The sequence below is a fragment of the Pipistrellus kuhlii genome, unplaced genomic scaffold, assembly GCF_014108245.1.
Source record: "Pipistrellus kuhlii isolate mPipKuh1 unplaced genomic scaffold, mPipKuh1.p scaffold_m20_p_1, whole genome shotgun sequence".
In the NCBI taxonomy this organism is placed as follows: Eukaryota; Metazoa; Chordata; class Mammalia; order Chiroptera; family Vespertilionidae; genus Pipistrellus; species Pipistrellus kuhlii.
The window spans coordinates 19,328,060-19,346,356 of NW_023425404.1; positions in this window are offsets into that span (position 1 = coordinate 19,328,060).

Here is an 18,297-nt window from a genome sequence, read left to right on the forward strand (position 1 = left end):
CTTGACCTAGTGCCATAGGAAAGCACTGAACACTCCTCATTCAGCTGCTTCTCCCAGCTCTGCCCCGAAAGCCGAGTCTTCCCATCAGGGGTGCTGAGGCCGTTTGCTATGCCCAGAGCTGGTGCCCAGGAACATACATGCAACTTTGTCCCCTGAGGACCCCGAGCTGCTTGGTCAATAGTGCCAGTGCTGCCTTCCCTGTAAACGTGGGGGAGGGGGTGATTTATTACAGAATTCTGCTTCTTGTTATTTAGAAAAACATAGAGAACAACCCTGCTGCCTAAAGAGAGATGAAAAGAGAGCCCTTAACCACCGCTGGGCCTGAATCTGCAGGGACACCTGTGTCCGCCTCCTGGCCGTCCTGGTTCTCTCTTACTGTTTCTCATTGTTCCTGATGTGGAAACCGTCACAGCAACACTCAGGGGTGGAATTCCTTGAACTCTCCCCTGTACTTGTAGAGTTCTGTAAACTTCCAGCATTTTGGAACAGTCACAAAAAATGGAATGCGTGCCTACTTCTCACATATGTCTGTGAGAAGAATCCCTAAGAGCAGAATTCTAAGAGCAGAATCCCTAGAAACAGGATTGGAGGAAAGAGTTCTTTCTATCCCACTGATCACAGATAGGACATCTTGCTCTGGTGTTTATTGTTTTCCTACTTAGATAATCCTATATAATAAAAGGCTAAAATGCAAATCAACCAACAGCAGAACTACCAGTTGCTATGATGTGCACTGACCACCAGGGGCTCAATGCAGGAGCCACCCCCTGGTGGTCAGTGCACTCTCACAGGGGGAGTGCCGCTCAGCCAGAAGCCTCTCCTGCCTCTGCAGCAGCACTAAGGATGTCCTACTGGCGGCTTAGGCCCACTCAGTCAGGAATCCCCTGAGAGCTCCCGGACTGCAACAGGGCGCAGGCTGGGCTGAGGGAACCCCCCCACACACACACATACACACACTCCTTGAGTGCACAACATTCGTGCACTGGGCCTCTAGTGTTTAAGAATTGTTGAAAATAGATAGACAGCCTCCCTCCATACACACACCCTCATACAACCCCCCCCCTCCACACACACACACACACACACACACACACACACACACACGATTCTTACTGAGTTGTCAGTGGTGCTTTTGAAATCTCTGTAAGGTAGAGATGCAATTTAAACTCACGGCCTCTGACTTCTTTCCCCCCCCCCCTCTCATTTTTTTATTAAGGTATTATATGTGTACATACCTTACCAATCCCACCCCGCCCCCACTTCCATACATGCCCTCCCTCCCCAGAGTTTTTCGTCCATTGGTTATGCTTATATGCATGCATACAAGTCCTTTGGATGATCTCTTATCTTCCCTATATCTCCCTACCCACCCTGCTATAATTTGACAGTCTGTTTCTTTTACTGTCTCTGTATCTATCCTTTTGTTCATCAGTTCATAATGTTCCTTATTATCCACAAATGAGTGAGATCATGTGGTGTTTTTCTTTCATTGACTGGCTTATTTCACTCAGCATAATGTTCTCCAATTCCATCCCGGTCGCTGCAAATGATAAGAATTCCTTCTTTTTTTATGGCAGTGTAGTATTCCATTGTATAGATATACCATAGTTTTTTGATCCAATCATCTGCTGACAGGCACGTAGGCTGTTTCCAAATCCTAGCTATTGTAGATTGTGCTGCTGTGAACATAGGGGTGCATATATCCTTTCTGATTGGTGTTTCTAGTTTCTTGGGATATATTCCTAGGAGTGGGATTACTGGGTCAAATGGGAGTTCCATTTTCAGTTTTTTGCGGAAACCCCATACTGTTCTCCATAGTGGTTGCACCAGCCTCTGAATTCTTGTTGCCTCAAATACTGCTTCATGTTCATGTTCACCAGCGATGTCACAGCTCCATGCCAACACGCCTTAGGCGAAATCACAATGGTAACAATAACATACTAGTAAACCCCTCAAACGGAGTGCCAATGAGCAGCCACCCTGAGTAACTTAGCTCGTAAGTGGCAGAGCTGGAATTGGAACCCAGGCCTAGAACGTGACTCTAAATCCAGTGCCTGTTCAACCCTTCCTGCTGCATAAAAAGGTGCATTACTCCCCTAAGACAACAATTATAAAATGTGGAATTTCTTCTCAGGGGGAAGATGGAGTCCCTGTAGCTGATGTGACTATCTTTCCGACACAGAGGGCAGAAGAGGAGCTGGGCGAGACCACCCGTCTCTTCCCACAATCGCCGACAATAGACATCAAGGTGGAATAGGGCTCTGGCAGCGCCGGGAAGGCACCCAGCACTGTCAGCTCCTGCAATCAGGGGCCCATCCCTCACTCTGCTCCTCCTCCCTGTACCACCGAGCTGCTCCCTCCGCCACACTGTGCCAGGCCCCGACCCCGCAGAGTCACTCCCTACGCTCAGCTCCACCTCAGGAAACGCGCTGCCTTCCCCGCTTTCTTTAGGGTGATCTACGTGTCTGGGTTTCTGTGAGTTCTCGGTGATTCCCAGGCAAAAATCATCAGTCAGACTCTAAGCTTCCATGCCAGATTGCACCTGAAATGTACCATCTATCACATGATAGCAACACCAGCTATTTTTGCTGCTTCTTTTTCTTGTTAGACCTTGAGGCCTCTAAAGGCCGGGGACAAGCGTTATTTGTCTTTCTAAGGGCCTAGGAAGAGTACTCGGTATCTGTAAGTGGAATTGAATGGAATTTATTTTAATCCAATGAATTAAGCACACTGGCACAAAATTCAGGAATGACTTTATTCCATGGTGTGTTATGAAAATTATTTGATAATGTCTCTGTTATATAATATCAAACGGTGAAGAAGCATATATCCACATCGAGGCTCATAATCCATGGGACTGCATGTACCAGTACATACTGTGTGCAGGGAAGACACAGCTGGCTTCACAGGATTTATAATTTTCTGATATATGAATGAGATAGGAGGAGGCAATTTCGAAATTACGACTACAATGTTGTGTGAGATATTTAGCACACACATCATGTGTTATTGAAAGAGTTGACTCCAATTACAATAGAACTAATTTGAGAGTCTTTTAAATGTCTAGTAATAGACTCAAGGTCCCACCAGGAGCCCATTCCAGAAGTTTTACCACCTTTAGTGATCAGCCAATAACCCCACACACGCCTTGGGGCTTTGCACACGTCATCTCATATCTCCTTCCCATAACCTTATGAGGCAGGCACTCAGTCACGTGGGGAAAACGGAATCAGCTGCAGGGTAAGTAACCCATGCAAGGCTCACAGGGCATAAGTGGTGGAGCTGGGATTAACACAAGGCAATCTGCTCCAGCGTCCATGCTCTGTACTCCAGGCACTCACACTGAGTGCCCGGGACACGAGCCTGCCTCAAGCAAGCACATCTTTAGACCTAGCTTAATCTGAATTATTACAGTATATGCGTACCTCTTATTTTCCAATTGGAAAAGAAAAAAAAAAAAAAGATATTCAGCACCCTCTTTATCATCATACCGTGAATCTTTGAAGACAATTTTTAAGTTGTTTCTGAGGTGTGTTTTTTTTCTAAATTTAAATAATCCCAATTAGGGCTCTGGCCAGGTAGCTCAGTTTGTTAGAGCATCATCCCAACACACCAAGGCTGAGGGTTTGATCCCCAGTCAGAATCAATGAATACACAAAAAGTAGAGCAAAAAAATCCCTCCCCTCCCCCGCACTGCCCTGCTTCTCTCTCTCTTTCCGCCTCTTCCTCCCTCTCTCTCTCTGAAGTCAATTAAAAGAATAATAATTTCAATTAGTTAAAAATCCCCCCCACCCCCCCACCCCCGAGACATTCCTCCCATCTCGTAAGCCGCCCACATCTTTCAGGGCCCAGTCTATTTTTTCAGATAGAGTTCCCAAATGATGACGACCCCTCTGGATAGGCACGCTCTGCAGCGAAGGCCTGCCCAGCATCATATATGGGGAAAGAATTCAGGAGTTTTGTTTTTCTTTCCCTCATTAACGTTCCAGCTTCGCGTTCTTTTGTTTTCTCAGTCATGTCTCTGTTGCTGACCAATTTTGTACTGTCACACAGTTGCTCGTATGAGTCATTTCTCATCTTGTAGAGGTGGTATAAATCATCATGTAAAAATTTGTCCAGGCCAATCTAGAAGGGTCACATTGAGTTTAATTCTCACTGAGGGGGCCATGAGCAATGCCACCTAATTTGGTTTATCATCCATCAAACACAAAGTGCTTATTTTCAACTCTAGCATGTGGGTCACTGAGGAGAGTATTTATATAAACCTCTTTACCTATAAATACGGTTTTCTGGCTTCCAGATAGCCCGGGAGTGGTGAGCTGAGTTCACATTTCGACCCTTCCCAAGAACTGCAGTTGACTATGTGAGCTCCATGGCGACTTATGAAGAAACAAGACCCGTTTCCAAATCTGAAGAAATACTGATGTTTGGCCACTGCCCAGTACCTGGAGGACAACCAAAATGGAATTTATTCTAAATATAGGAGGGAGAGCAATGTTCTTTGGAAGCAAAAGCTTGGCCGGGATATCTGGAATCTACGGAGAGGCTCGACCCCTCATCTTGCTTCTGGACTGGCGTGACTGTTAGTTATTGCTAAACAGAGAAAATTTGCAATCTGGTAGCAAGCCAGGGCAACCATAAACTGAAGTGTTGGAAGTCCTTAGGCACAGGTTTTTATATAGTTTATTTTATATCTGGTGTCCTAGAGAGAGGGACACCAGATATAAAATAAAGGAGAAGATGGGCCTTTTTTAAAAACCGAAGTTTTGTGGCTTTTTGTTTGCTTTTATACCTAATATTTGTAGGGTGAACGGATGCGTTGCTTATGCCAATAAACTCCAGACCTGCCAATGGTCAGAACCACCTGGAGGGTCTGGAAAATTCATATGGTCAAACTCTCCCTAAACTCCGGCATCTTCATCTTGTAGGTGGTGTTGACACATGAGGGCAAAGCATCTCTGTTTTTTAAAACCTCCCCAAATTGGTTATATATCATTTATGGTTAAATCCACGTAATGGGGCACCAAGCAGCCGCTTGACAGGGGAAGTAAATCCACATGTGCTAATATGGGAGGATCTCACATTAGCCATTCGGAATGTAGTAAGTTTGCATTTGTGAAAAAGTCGTCATAAATACAGTCAAACCTCGGTTCTTGGACTTAATTCATTCCAGAAGGCTGTTTGAGAAGTGATTTGCTTGAAAACCAAAACACTTTCTCCCGTTAGAAATAATGTAAATTGAATTAATCTATTCTAGACTCCCAAATGATTCCCTTTTTTAACCTTTCTTATATACAGTACATGTGTAATGCACTATTTAATCTATAAATAAACACTAAAAATATTTTTAATTGATTTCAGAGAGGAAGGGAAAAGGAAATAAAAACATTGAGAAGAAACACATATCAATTGCTGCCTCCTGCATGCCCCCTACTGAGGATCAAGCCCAAAATCTGGGCATGTGCCCTGACCTGGAATTGAAACCAGGACCTCTTGGTCCACAGGGCAACAATCCACTGAGCCACACCAGCTGGACTAAATAAACACTTTAAAAACAAAAAGGACATGAAATGTAAATGGAAATTTAATGTACAGTAAAAAATCCTTCCCTACCTTCCCTCTGAGGTTTGACGGTCTGATCAATGCTTCTCTGTCTCTGGATCTGTTTTTGTTTGTCAGTTTATGTTGTTCATTATATTCCACAAATGAGTGACATTGTGTGATATTTATCTTTCTCTGACTGGCTTATTTTGCTTAGCATAATGCTCTCCAGTTCTATCCATCCATACTGTTGCAAATGGTAAGAATTCCTTCTTTTTTACTACAGTGTAGTATTCCATTGTATAGATGTTCCACAGTTTTCTAATCCATTCATCTGCTGATGGGCACTTAGGCTGTTTCCAAATCTTAGCTATGGTAAATTGTGCTGCTATGAATATAGGGATGCATATATCCTTTCTGATTGGTGTTTCTAGTTTCTTGGAATATATTCTTAGAAGTGGGAACTCAGGGTCAAATGAGAGTTCCATTATTAGTTTTTTGAGGAAACTCCATACTATTCTCCACAGTGGCTGCACCAGTCTGCATTCCCACCAGCAGTGCACAAGGGTTTCTTTCTTTTTCTCCACATCCTTGCCAGCACTTGTCGTTTGTTGATTTGTTGATGGTAACCATTCTACAGGTGTGAGATGGTACCGCATTGTTGTTTTTATTTGCATCTCTCAGATGATTAGTGACTTTGAGCATGTTTTCTTATGTTTCTTGGCCTTCCTTATGTCCTCTCTCGAAAAGTATCTACTTAGGTCCATTACCCATTTTTTTTTTATTGAGTTGTTTATCTTCCTTTTGTTACCCTTATTGGTGTTAACATTGGCAAATATGTTCTTTCATGCAGTGGTATTTTTTGTTGTTTTGTTGATGGTTTCTATTGCTGATGGTTTCTTATTGCTGTAAGCTTTTTATTTTGATGTTGTTTATTTTTTCTTTAGTTTCCATTGCCTTAGGAGCTGTATCGTGAAGAAATTGCTTCAGCACATGTCTGAAAATTTGCTGCATGTGGATTACTCTAATATTTTTTTTATGGTTTTCCATATTATGTTTAAGTCCTTTATCCACGTTGAGTTTATTTTTGTGTATGGTGTAAGTTGGTTGTCTAGTTTCATTTTTTTGCTTGTATCTGTCCAATTTTCCCAACACCATTTATTGAAGAGACTATCTTAATTCCATTGTATGTTTTTGCTTCCTTTGTCAAATATTAATTGAGCATAGTGGTTTGGGTTCTATATTCTATTCCATTTTGTTTATATGTCTGTTCTTGTGCTAGTACCAGGCAGTTTTGAGAACAGTGGCTTTATAATACAGCTTGATATCTGGTATTGCGATCCCTCCTACTTTGTTCTTCTTTCTCAGGATTGCTGCATCTATTCGGGGTCTTTTTTTATTCCAGATGAATTTTTAGATAGTTCATTCTAGGTCTGTGATATATGCCATTGGGGAGTGCATTGAATCTATAGATTGCTTTGGGTAGTATGGACATTTTAATGATATTGATTCTACCAATCCATGAATACAGTATGTTCTTCCACCTGTTTATGTCTTCCTCTACCTCTTTTTTCAGTACCTTGTAGTTTTTCAAGTATCGGTCTTTTATATCCTTAATTAAGTTTACTCATAGGTATCTTAATTTTCTTGGTGCTATGGTAAATGGGATTACTTCTTAATCACTCTTTCTCTTACTTCCACTTATATATGTACACTGTATACATTTAGATGTATCACAAGAAGCACCTGACAATCAGAAAGAATGTCACCTTTAGTACCAAGCACCTGTGCCTAATCCTTCAAGATGACAGATTATAGGGAAGAGTGTCTGAGGGGGGAACTAGGAAAGATGGGACCTCAGGGCTTAAGGGCAGTGTCTAATTGCCAACTGACATGAAGTATTTCAGCTTTCTTACAACTGAGTGAGGCTTAGCCCCACATTCTCATGCATCAAACCATTCTGGAATGTTTCTTAAGAACCTGATAGTAGTGGCCTATCAATAAGCATTGAGTGATTTAAACAGAAAGAGAGTTTACTGAGAGTGAATGGGGTAGAATTGCCAGGAAGGCTTAGAAAATAGACAGGAATAAAGGGAGGAATGGACAACTAGCCATAACCAAAGGCTAGGCCACATCACTGATCAGTCATGTGAGACCCCTATTGCCACCACCTCTGGTCTCTGGAGGTTGCTGCTGGCACCTCTGCCATGAGCAGATTTTGGGAATGGCAGTTAGTGCATTGTCTCACGACTATTAAGACATTCATATGCCTCTCCCACTGAACTGTGAGCCCCTTGGGCATAGGAACAGCATCTTATTAATGTAGTGGTTTTCGTAAGAGCCATGTAAAAGCAAGTATAATAATTGAAAGCATGTATCAGAATTCAGGCTCCTCCGGATCCACAAACAAATGGTGTTCATCTGCGTTTTCCCTAGGATCCCTCAATCACGTCGTGGTTCGTCAAGCATTAAAATTAATAGCACCTGATCTCTGAGCCCACTTCCTCGCTATAGAACTTTTGTGCCAAGTTCATCTACTTTTCTTCCCAGACCACAAGAGGCATTAGAAAATGGGAAGCTGTGAAGATGAAAGATAATAGCATGCTAATAATAACCACAACTACAAATAAAGTAGGTTGTCTTTGTTTATTTAGAGATTATATGCTATCCACTCACAGAAAAAGATTTAATATAATTCACTATAAAAGGTATAAGCTCAGAAAAATGAAAACTTATGTTCACACGAAACCTGTACGTCGGTGTTTGTAGCAGCTTATTTGTAACTAGTGGCCTGGTGCATGAAATTAGTGCATAGTAAAGGAGAATTAATTAGAGGAAATATTTTAATATTGCTATTTGCCCTTTCTCTATAGTAGAAATGTCAGAGATGAAAGAAAATTAGTAAAATGTATTGTATATGAAGATCTTTCTCCTGTCAGAGTCTGGGACGTGCCACAGAACCCAGAGTCAAGTTCTTGCCCATGCGTGCCTAAAAATCACATGAGACCCAGACTTGCCAGCCCCACCCCCATCAAACCCCGCTGGACAGAGGGAATAGCTTCAGGTCCCCCGGCCTGGCACTGGGATGTGGGGCATGACCCAAGGTCCCCTAGCCCAGTGCCAGGGCAGGAGGTAAAGCCTGAGGACCCCTATCAAGCCCCACTGGGTGGGGGGGCATGGCTTGAAGTCCCCCAGTCCAGGCCAGGATGGGGTCATGCCTTGAGATCCCCTGTCAAGCCCCACCAGGTGGGGGGCACAGCCTCAGGTCCCCCACCCTGGCCCGGCTCCATGCAGCCTCAGGTCCCTAATGATCGCTCATTATGGGAACACTGCCTCTGCTGTGGGTGTAGCCATCTTATGGCAGCATGACAGTTAATTTGCATATTACCTCTTTATTATATAGGATAGCCCCAAAGCTGGAAACAACCCACATATTCCGATACATGCAATAATCTGGGTGAATTTCCAGAAAATTATTTTGAGTAAAAAAGCCAAAAGTTGCCTACTGTATAATTCCATGTATATAACATTTTTGAAATGATAAAATTACAGGAAATGAAGAACAGATTTGTGGTTGCCAGGGGTTGAGGAGAGGGTGGGGCAGGAGAGAAGTATCTATATATATAAAAGGCTAAAATGCAATGTCCACTCAGGAGTTCAACAGGGAGTTCAATCATTCACTGTGAAGTGTGCTGACCACCAGAGGATGACACGGAGCAAAGGAAGGCCCCAATAGCCCCTGATCACCAGCCAAGTCTAGGAACCCTGCCCATGCACAAATTTCATGCACCAGGCCTCTAGAGTGGCTATAAAAGTGCATCATGAGGGATTCTTGTGGGAATGGAATTATTGTGGCTGATTCATCCCTACTTGTATGACTATTGGCATTTCTAACTTAACAGCTTAAAACAGAAATCAACTAAAGATGTTAACTGAATTATTACAATATCCTGGTTGTGAAATTGTGCTATAATTTTGCAAGATGTTACCACTGGAAGAAAATGGGTAAAGGGTTTGCAGGATTGCTCTGTGTTCTTTCTTTCCATTGGCATGCCAATCTGCCATTGTTCAAAAGAAAAAAAAATTTTTTTTTAAAAGAAACAAAAAAAGAAAAAGTATAAAAACACACAAAGCTGTAAAAATGAAAACCTGAGAGAACAAAGCTCCAAGTTCTCAGGATAGAGCATTAAATGTGTATCTGTGTTTCCTTGCAGCAAACAAAAAAGAGGACCATGATAGGTCATATATTCTTGTTTTGTGATTAAAGTAATTACAGTAAATATTTAGGAGAGACAGTATTTCCCAGGAAAGTCAATTCTAAAAGAGAAAATACCTTCATTTTAAAATGTAACCCGTAGGGCACAAAAGTTCTACAGAGGAAAAGTGCACTCAAAGATCAAGAACTATTAATTTTAATGCTTGATGATCCATGACTTAGTTGAGGGACCCAAGGGGGGGAAAAACAATAAAATGCAAAAAACAACTTTCATGGCTGCACTTATAAGTGGAGCAGATGACCACCCCAAAAATGTGATTTCTAGAAAAACAAGACAAAAACAAAACAAAAAACACTTCATAACACAGCTATGTCTTTCCCATGTGGTGTCTGGGGGCACTTGTTTGGGCTATGCTTTTGGCTATCCGAAATTCTACTGAAAATTCAGAGACTGAGCCTGGTCCAAATGATGCACATAGAGGGGACCTCTTGGTATCTAAGAGACACAGAAGAACATCTAAGAAAACATGGAAAAACTATGACACTCAGGAGAGAAAGAGTGTCATATCCTCTGCATTCCCTCCTGTAACTGCATGTCTTTCCCCATGAAGGGCAACCCCCAACCTGTGCTCCTGGTCCCAGTCCTCAAGCTCTCAGCTCCTACAAGTATCCTTACTCACCCCACCCACTCATTACTATCAGGAAAATTTACTACTTAGGGGTTTTTGATAATAAAGAATTATTGGTACATTTGTTAGGTGTAATAATGTTATTGTTTTGTACCCCCACCCCTTTAGGGACATAAACATAAATATTTATAAAGGGGGGGGGGGAGTAAAAGGCAGGCAATGGAAAGGAAGATGAGAAAAAATGAGCAGCTATCAACTTTCCATAAACTGTCGGATATGGCTGCAGATTGACTGGTATTATATCCTCTTCTTTAATCCTTTTGCTTTGCAACAAGCACAGACCAGAGCATGCGTGAGAATGTCAAACCAACAGGACATGCCCGCAAGAGAGAGAAAACAGAAACAAAACGCAATAAATCCACTGCATGCTGAGACAGCCGGAATCTGCTTCAGGCTGGGCCAGCAGCAGGGTAGTCTGGCCGCAGATGGATCCTGCAGAGGATTTACAATTCCTGCTCCAGGGGAGTGTGTGCTTTTGTGTGGCTTCTCTGGGCCCACTGACTATGAATAATGTGCGGGTTCCTCCCAAACACTGATGCTTAATTTGGGAATAATTGTCTTCTCTCCCCCCACCACACGCCCATCTCCCTGCACACAAACCCTTTATCCTGAGCTGATAATTACACAGGGATACAGCCCTACAAGGCACAAAACGAGCATTTGCTGGAGGACAGGAGTCTAAGTCATTGCCCACGAAGAATAAAGTGAGGAGGGCCCTAGATGTCATCACAAGACTCACACTGCAACATGTACCCATTAAAGAACAATTGGGTGGGTTTTCAGAACGAGGAAAACTTTTTTCCACTAGCTCTCACAGCAAAGCAGGGAGAGCAGAGCGGTGGTTGGTTACAGCTGCTGGCTTTTCAAGCCAGAACCCTGAGGTACAGAGCTGTGGTTACCCAGTCCAGAATTGTAAGTTTGTCTTACTAAATCATTGGTTTATTGATTCACAAATTAATACTTATTGTGTATCCGCTGCACTGGGCCCTGAGAATACCCCATGGCAATGCAGCCAGATGACATGGCTGGAGTTCCTGCTTGTGGAGGGGGAATGAGAAGGAATTAAGAGGGGCCAGATGCCCAGCTGGTGTAGCTTGGTGGTTGAGTGTCAACTTATGAACCAGTAGGTCACGGTTCGATTCCCCGTTTCCTAGGTTGTGGACTCGATCCCCAGTGTGGGGTGTTCAGAAGCAGCCAATGAAAGATTCTCTCTCATCATTGATGTTTCTCTCTCTCTCTCTCTCTCTCTCTCCTTCTCTCTCCCCCTCTCCCTTTCTCTCTGAAATTAGAAATGTAAAAAAATTTAAAAAGAAGGACCAGATGGTTTGTCCTTTGTAGGTTGTGGCAAAATGTTGAGATTTTATCTAATAGTGACTAGATTCAGATGGAGGGTTTTAGGTGTGACATGATCTGATTTATATTTGAAAGAATTACGCTGGCTACTATGTGGAAAGTGGGCTGGGGGTGGGGATGGGGGGTTGGAGAATGGAGGCTGGGAGATCAGCCCAAGACTACAGGGGGGGTCCAGGATAGGGGAGATGGTGAGCTACTAGAGATGGATTCCAGATAAGGTAGGGTTGACAGGATTTGCTGGTGGATTGGATGTTGGGAATGAGGAAAGAGAAAGCAAGGATAACTCTAAAATTTTTTTCCCTAAGCATCTGGGTGTTCAGTATTTTCATATGGAAGAATGGGTGAGGAACAGGCTGAGGGAGAAAATCTTGAGTTCATTTCAAATGCCAATTAGTCATCCACATAGAGATGAATCAGCCTTCGATATACAGGCTGGCACAAAAGTAGATTTACAGTTGTTTGTATAGAAAAAAATACAATAATTAATACATAAGAATATAAGAATAAACTGTGCTTTATGTATTCCCAACTGTAAATCTACTTTTGCCCACCCTACATAGATTGGGAGTTGGGGAGAAATCAGAGGTGGAAACACAGATTGTTACTGGTTATGGGACTGGATTATCGATATGTACATGCTATTATACATATAAAAACTATATATATATATAGCACACACATATATATATATATATATGTGTGTGTGTGTGTGTATACATATATATATTTTTTTTTCTTTAAATATATTTTATTGATTTTTTACAGAGAGAAAGAAAGAGATTTAGGATAGAGATTTAGAAACATCAATGAGAGGGAATCATTGATCAGCTGCCTCTTGCACACCCCCCACTGGGGATGTGCCCGCAACCAAGGTGCATGCCCTTGACCAGAATCGAACCTGGGACCTTTCAGTCCACAGGCCAACACTCTATCCATTGAGCCAAACCGGTTTCAGCTATATATATATATATATCTTGAACAACACAGGTCTGAACTGCATGGGTCCACTTATACATGTATTTTTCTCAGTAAATATATAGTCAGCCTTCGTTATCCCTGGGTTTCGCATTAGTGGATCCAACAGACCTCAAATCAAAAACAGTATTTTCTTTCCACAGTTGGGACTGTGGATGCAGAGTTATACAGGGATTTTTGACTGCAAGGTCAGTGCCTCTAACCCCCTTGTTGTTCAAGGGTCACATGTACGTATCAGGATCGAAGCAAGGTCCACACATTGCATTTGAACGATAAGTTTCTTTCTTACCCTGAAGGTTTCCCTCCCTTGTTCCCACCCCCTTATTTTTTGAAGAGTAGGATAATTTTTTTCTTCAGAGTTCTCCCTATTTTTAAATTTCTGATTGAATCCCTATAGTATTATTTAGCATGCTCCTTCTTTCCTGAATTTCCTATAAATCCAACTTTAGATTTAGAATCTCAGTCTGCTTTGGGTGGTGTTGCTTTTTTCCAGGAATACATCGTTGGTGTATATTTTCACTGGGGGCACGTTATGACCAGATGTCTCTCACTGCCACCAATGAGCAACACCTAGGCCATCATTCCATTACAGTTTTGCAAGATGGTAACATCCTAACTCTATTATTCCTTCTACATTTATTTATTTGTTTAGTATAAAGATAATAAAAAAATATATACAATTTCCCTGAGGAAACCATGTCTGAATTTGATACTTGTGACTCAGAATGTATAATAACTAAATGGAAAATAAATGACAAATTGATTTGAAAATACATAATTACTATGGGATAATTAAATACATCCTTAGGAAATAACAAAACACTATAACATTTCTTAGCATAAGAGTGGTTGGGACCTTCTACATTTATTACCTGACACGTTTCTACATAGAGAAATTTTCCTTAGTCAAGTGTTTGGGTTGCCCGGAGATACACTGTGAAGGAGAAGTCACTGCCTGCCAGGAAAAGAGGCAAACTCAGAGGCACCAGCTGTGCTTCAAGGTAAATGTTCCTCAGGCGTTGGTGCAGGAGGATGGAGTGACCACTGGAAAGGAGATGTGCGCTCCTCCTACCTGGGGAGCTCATTACTTCTGCCTCGATAATTCTGAGCTGGTTGGTTGCTGAGCCCTTAGACTCTACTGCATGAAACAGTCTTACCTGCTCGCTCCCTCATTCTGTTACTGAGCTTTGTCCGTAATTCAACTCTGAGGGCAGGAACTCCACCTGATACTTCTTGAGTCCAGCATAGACCTAGCAAGGCACTGAGCACGGAGTAGACTATCAATAAATGATTGATGGCTACTAACAAATTCAAGATGATGCATATATATTATCTAGCACTCTCATAATCATCCTTAAAAGCACTTCTGAAATGTCTAGTGGGTCACAGAGCTGGGTGGAATGGCATAGTTTCACTCTTCAATAAGTCTTGAATCAGTAATGGATAACACCCTTACAGATTGGCATCAAAGAGCCAGATATTTGAACAAGCCCCAAGTGAATACACTAAATACACATGGAAGTCCAAAAGAACATGTGTTACTGCCAAATTGCTTTCCACAAGACCCACACCAGACCACAACTCTCCCATCAGAATATGAGAATGCTTACTTCCTCAACCACTTGCCAATGTTAGGCATCATTGGTTCTTGGAATCTTTGCAATTCTATAGGTGAAAATGGAATTGTATGTTCTCATTCATACTTCGAACCAATAATGAGAATGAAAACCTCTTCACATTGGCCACCTGTGTTTCTACTGTTGTGGCTAATTACCTATTCATATCTTCTGCTCATAGGCATGAGGTACCTGTGTACTGTTGGGTGGGCGTGGATGTCACCACTATGCAAGAAATCAGGGACACTTAAAAATATGTATATTGTTTAAAAAAACATGTAGGCAAATAAATGTTTTAAAAAATCATCCATAATCCTACTTCTCAGAATCACTGTTAATAATTTAGTTACAGTATTTTCTTCCAGACTTATTACCCATATATGTGTGTTTCTACACACAAGGGATTTTACTATATTCAACTTTTCTATAACCCGTTTTTCTCATAGAAACCTTTGGAATTTCTTCAAAGAATGACAAAGCAATAAAAATATATAGAGAGAGAGTATATTACTAGGAAAATAAAGGATATGAATAAGTTATTGTACATCATTCACACAATGAGAACACAAATGGCCAACATAAAGAAGTGTTCATCCTTACTGGTAATTGGAAGTATAACGCAGAACAAGCACACGATTCCATTTTTCACTACCATAGAATATGCAGAGATTCAGACATAATAACGCCCAGGTGAGGAAGTGAGCATTCTCCCACACAGATGGAGGTGGTGTGCTTCGGGGCTAGCCCTTTGTGAGGAAACTGGGCAATAGTAAGCTCTTGAGAAAGTGTGCTTTGTGGCTGAAACCGGTTTGGCTCAGTGGTAGAGCACCGGTCTGCGGACTGAAAGGTCCCAGGTTCAATTCAGGTCAAGGGCATGTACATTGGTTGCGGGGCACATCCCCAGTAAGGGGTGTGCAAGAGGCAGCTGGTCAATGTTTCTCTCTCATCGACATTTCTAGCTCTATCTCTCTCCCTTCCTCTCTGTAAAAAAAATCAATAAAATATACTTTTTAAAAAATTAAAAAAAAAAGAAAGAAAGTGTGCTCTGTGACCCAGCCATGTGATTTGCAGGGCTTTATCCTAAGAAAATGGTCAGTAGTATGGGTGGCAATATGTGTGTGACAAAAAAGGAGAGACTGGGCAAGGACACTGTGACCTATTCATACCCTAAATACCACAGAGCAGTTAAAATCATGTCTCAGGGGAGACTAGCTGACGAAGGAGAATGTTCACAACATATTACTATGTGAAGGAGAGAGGATGCAAGCAAGGGCACGCGCATGACCCCATTTTTGTTTGGGTGAATATGCACACGAATGACTGAAAGAAGGTTCACAAAACATTAACAATTATAAGTTATCCTGGTGGTGAGATTGAGCTTTTTTTTTTTTTGTACTTTCCTAAGGTTTTTTTTTTTTTTTACACTGGACAAGGATTACTATATTCAACTTTTCTATAACCTGTTTTTCTCGTAGAAACCTTTGCAATTTCTTCAAAGAATGACAAAGCAATAAAAAAAGAGATAAATATGGAGTCTATTAATAGGGAAATAAGCAAAGGATATGAATAAGGAACATAAGTTGAGAAACTTCAAAACCGTCTTCTAAAGTGGCTGCATCGTTTTGACTCTCACCAGTAATGCGCTCCTGTGGTTCAGCATCCTCACCAGCATTTCGTATTGTCGGTGGTTGTTTTTTTACATAAGTATGTAATGTTACCTCATGCTTTTAAAACTTGCATTCCCTGGTTACAAATAATGGTGAGCATCTCTTCATCTGTGTATCTGTCATGTGTATATCTTCTTTGGTAAGGTATCTGTTCATATCTTTTGCCTATTTTCCATTGGATTGCTTGTTTTCTTGTTGTTGGATTTTAAGAGTACTCTTTATATTTTGCACACAAGTTTTCTATCAGATACGTTTTGCGAATATTTTTTTCAGCTTGCAGCTTGTCTTTTCATTCTCTTAATTGCTGAATATTTTAAATAAACAGAGAACCCTCCTGGTAAGCTCTGATACACCTTTGGAAAAACCTTCGGAAAAACCATCGAAGGGCTTCAATTTAAGGCTGTTGACTTGGGAGTTACAAACAGGGACTTCCCCTGGAGAGAACTAGAATCAGGCTGAGATATGTACTTGGGTTTCACCCCATCTGTGCCCTTCACTGGTGCCTTTGTGCAAGACACAAACTGAACAACCAAATTGCAACACGCCTCCTGGATCTATAAATCCGTACTGCACTTACAGACCCTTCCAGGACAGGGCTCCTGCCTGTTCTCCAGCCACATCTCACCCTTCTGTCCTTCCTCTCTACACCACAACCTGAAGGAGCTTTGCATGTTTCCCCTGCCAGTGTGGCAGGCTGGCTGTTAAGATGGACCCCAATGATCCTCACTTCCTGGTATTCTCCGCCTTGTGTGGCCCTCTCCCCTTGGGGTGTGCTTGTGACTTGCTTCTAATGAATAGAACAGAGCAAAAGTGATGGCATCAGTTCGAATATTAGGTTGTAAATGACTGTAACTTCTTGCACTTTCTCTCCCTCTCGTATTCCTTCATTCTAATGAAACCAACCGACATGTTATAAGCTCCTTATGGAGAGGCTCATATGGCAAGGAACTGAGGGAGACCTTGGGCCAATAGCTTATGAGGAGCCGAGGTCTCAGTCCAACAGCCTACCAGGGACTTAATCCTGCCAACAACCACTAAGTCATGTTGGAAGCAGATCAACCCCAATTGAGCCTTTAGATGACTTCAGACCGAGTTGACACTTAGAAAGCTTTTGAGAGGTGACGAGTCAGAGGATTCATCTAAGCTGTATGCAGATACCTAATCCCTAGAAACTGTGAGATAGCAAATAAATGTTACTGTTTATCGGGGTAATTTGTTATGCAGCAATAGATAGCTAATACAGTCAGGAATGTTCCCCTACTCACTTCCCACCTCTTTAATTGCTATGTGTCTTCAAGTCTCAGATTTCAATGTCACTTCCTCAGGAATGACTTTCCCTTTCTGACAATCCCCCACATATGAGCAAGTCTTTGGTTATATACGCTCATAGCATTCTCTTCTTTTTGCCACACTCATCACTATTACAATTAATTCATTATCTAAATATTTGTTTCCTGTCTGTCTTCCCCCCAAGACTTGTCAGTTCCAAGTCAGAGATGACTATATTTTTTCCACACTGAGTTCCCAGCACCAAACATGGTGCACAGCACAGAATGGGGACATAGTAATTGTAGAGTGAAATAATTAATAAACAAAAGACAGCATTAATAAATGAAGTACACCAGTCTTGCAGTTCAGAAAGGAGCCAGAGAAAGCCCAGTGCCCTCGTAAAGACAGTATAAAAGTCTCACAATTTTCAGGCGGTATTTGTTAAAATTAGCAAAAACAAGAAACAAAAATGAAACCATGTCAACATGGTCTAGATAAAAATGGGTTATGAAAGAGTGCATTATAACCAAATTCTCTACATAAATAAAAAGTCCAGCAAGGTTTAATTTATAATCCTGGATTTTGACTGAAACTTTGCCGTTTTAACAGGAGAAATAGAAACTAACCTGGATAATAAAGGATGAGAGAGTGAAGACAGAGTAGGTTTAACAGAAGCTGCCCCACGTGACCAATAGGCTGGAGCTGGCGTTCCTCGGCTCCCGGGATTACACCTGGGAAAGGTATCCAGTTTTCTCTATGAAATGAATGAATTTTTAGCTAAATGCTAAAAGGACATTAGAGTTTGATGTTATCCTGTGGCACAGAAAGGTAAATTCGGTGCAGTTGTTTCACTTGGCTAAACTCCTACAGGACTTTCATTTTTTATTTATTTATTTTTTAATATATATTTTATTGATTTTTTTACAGAGAGGAAGAGAGAGGGATAGAGAGCTATAAACATCGATGAGAGA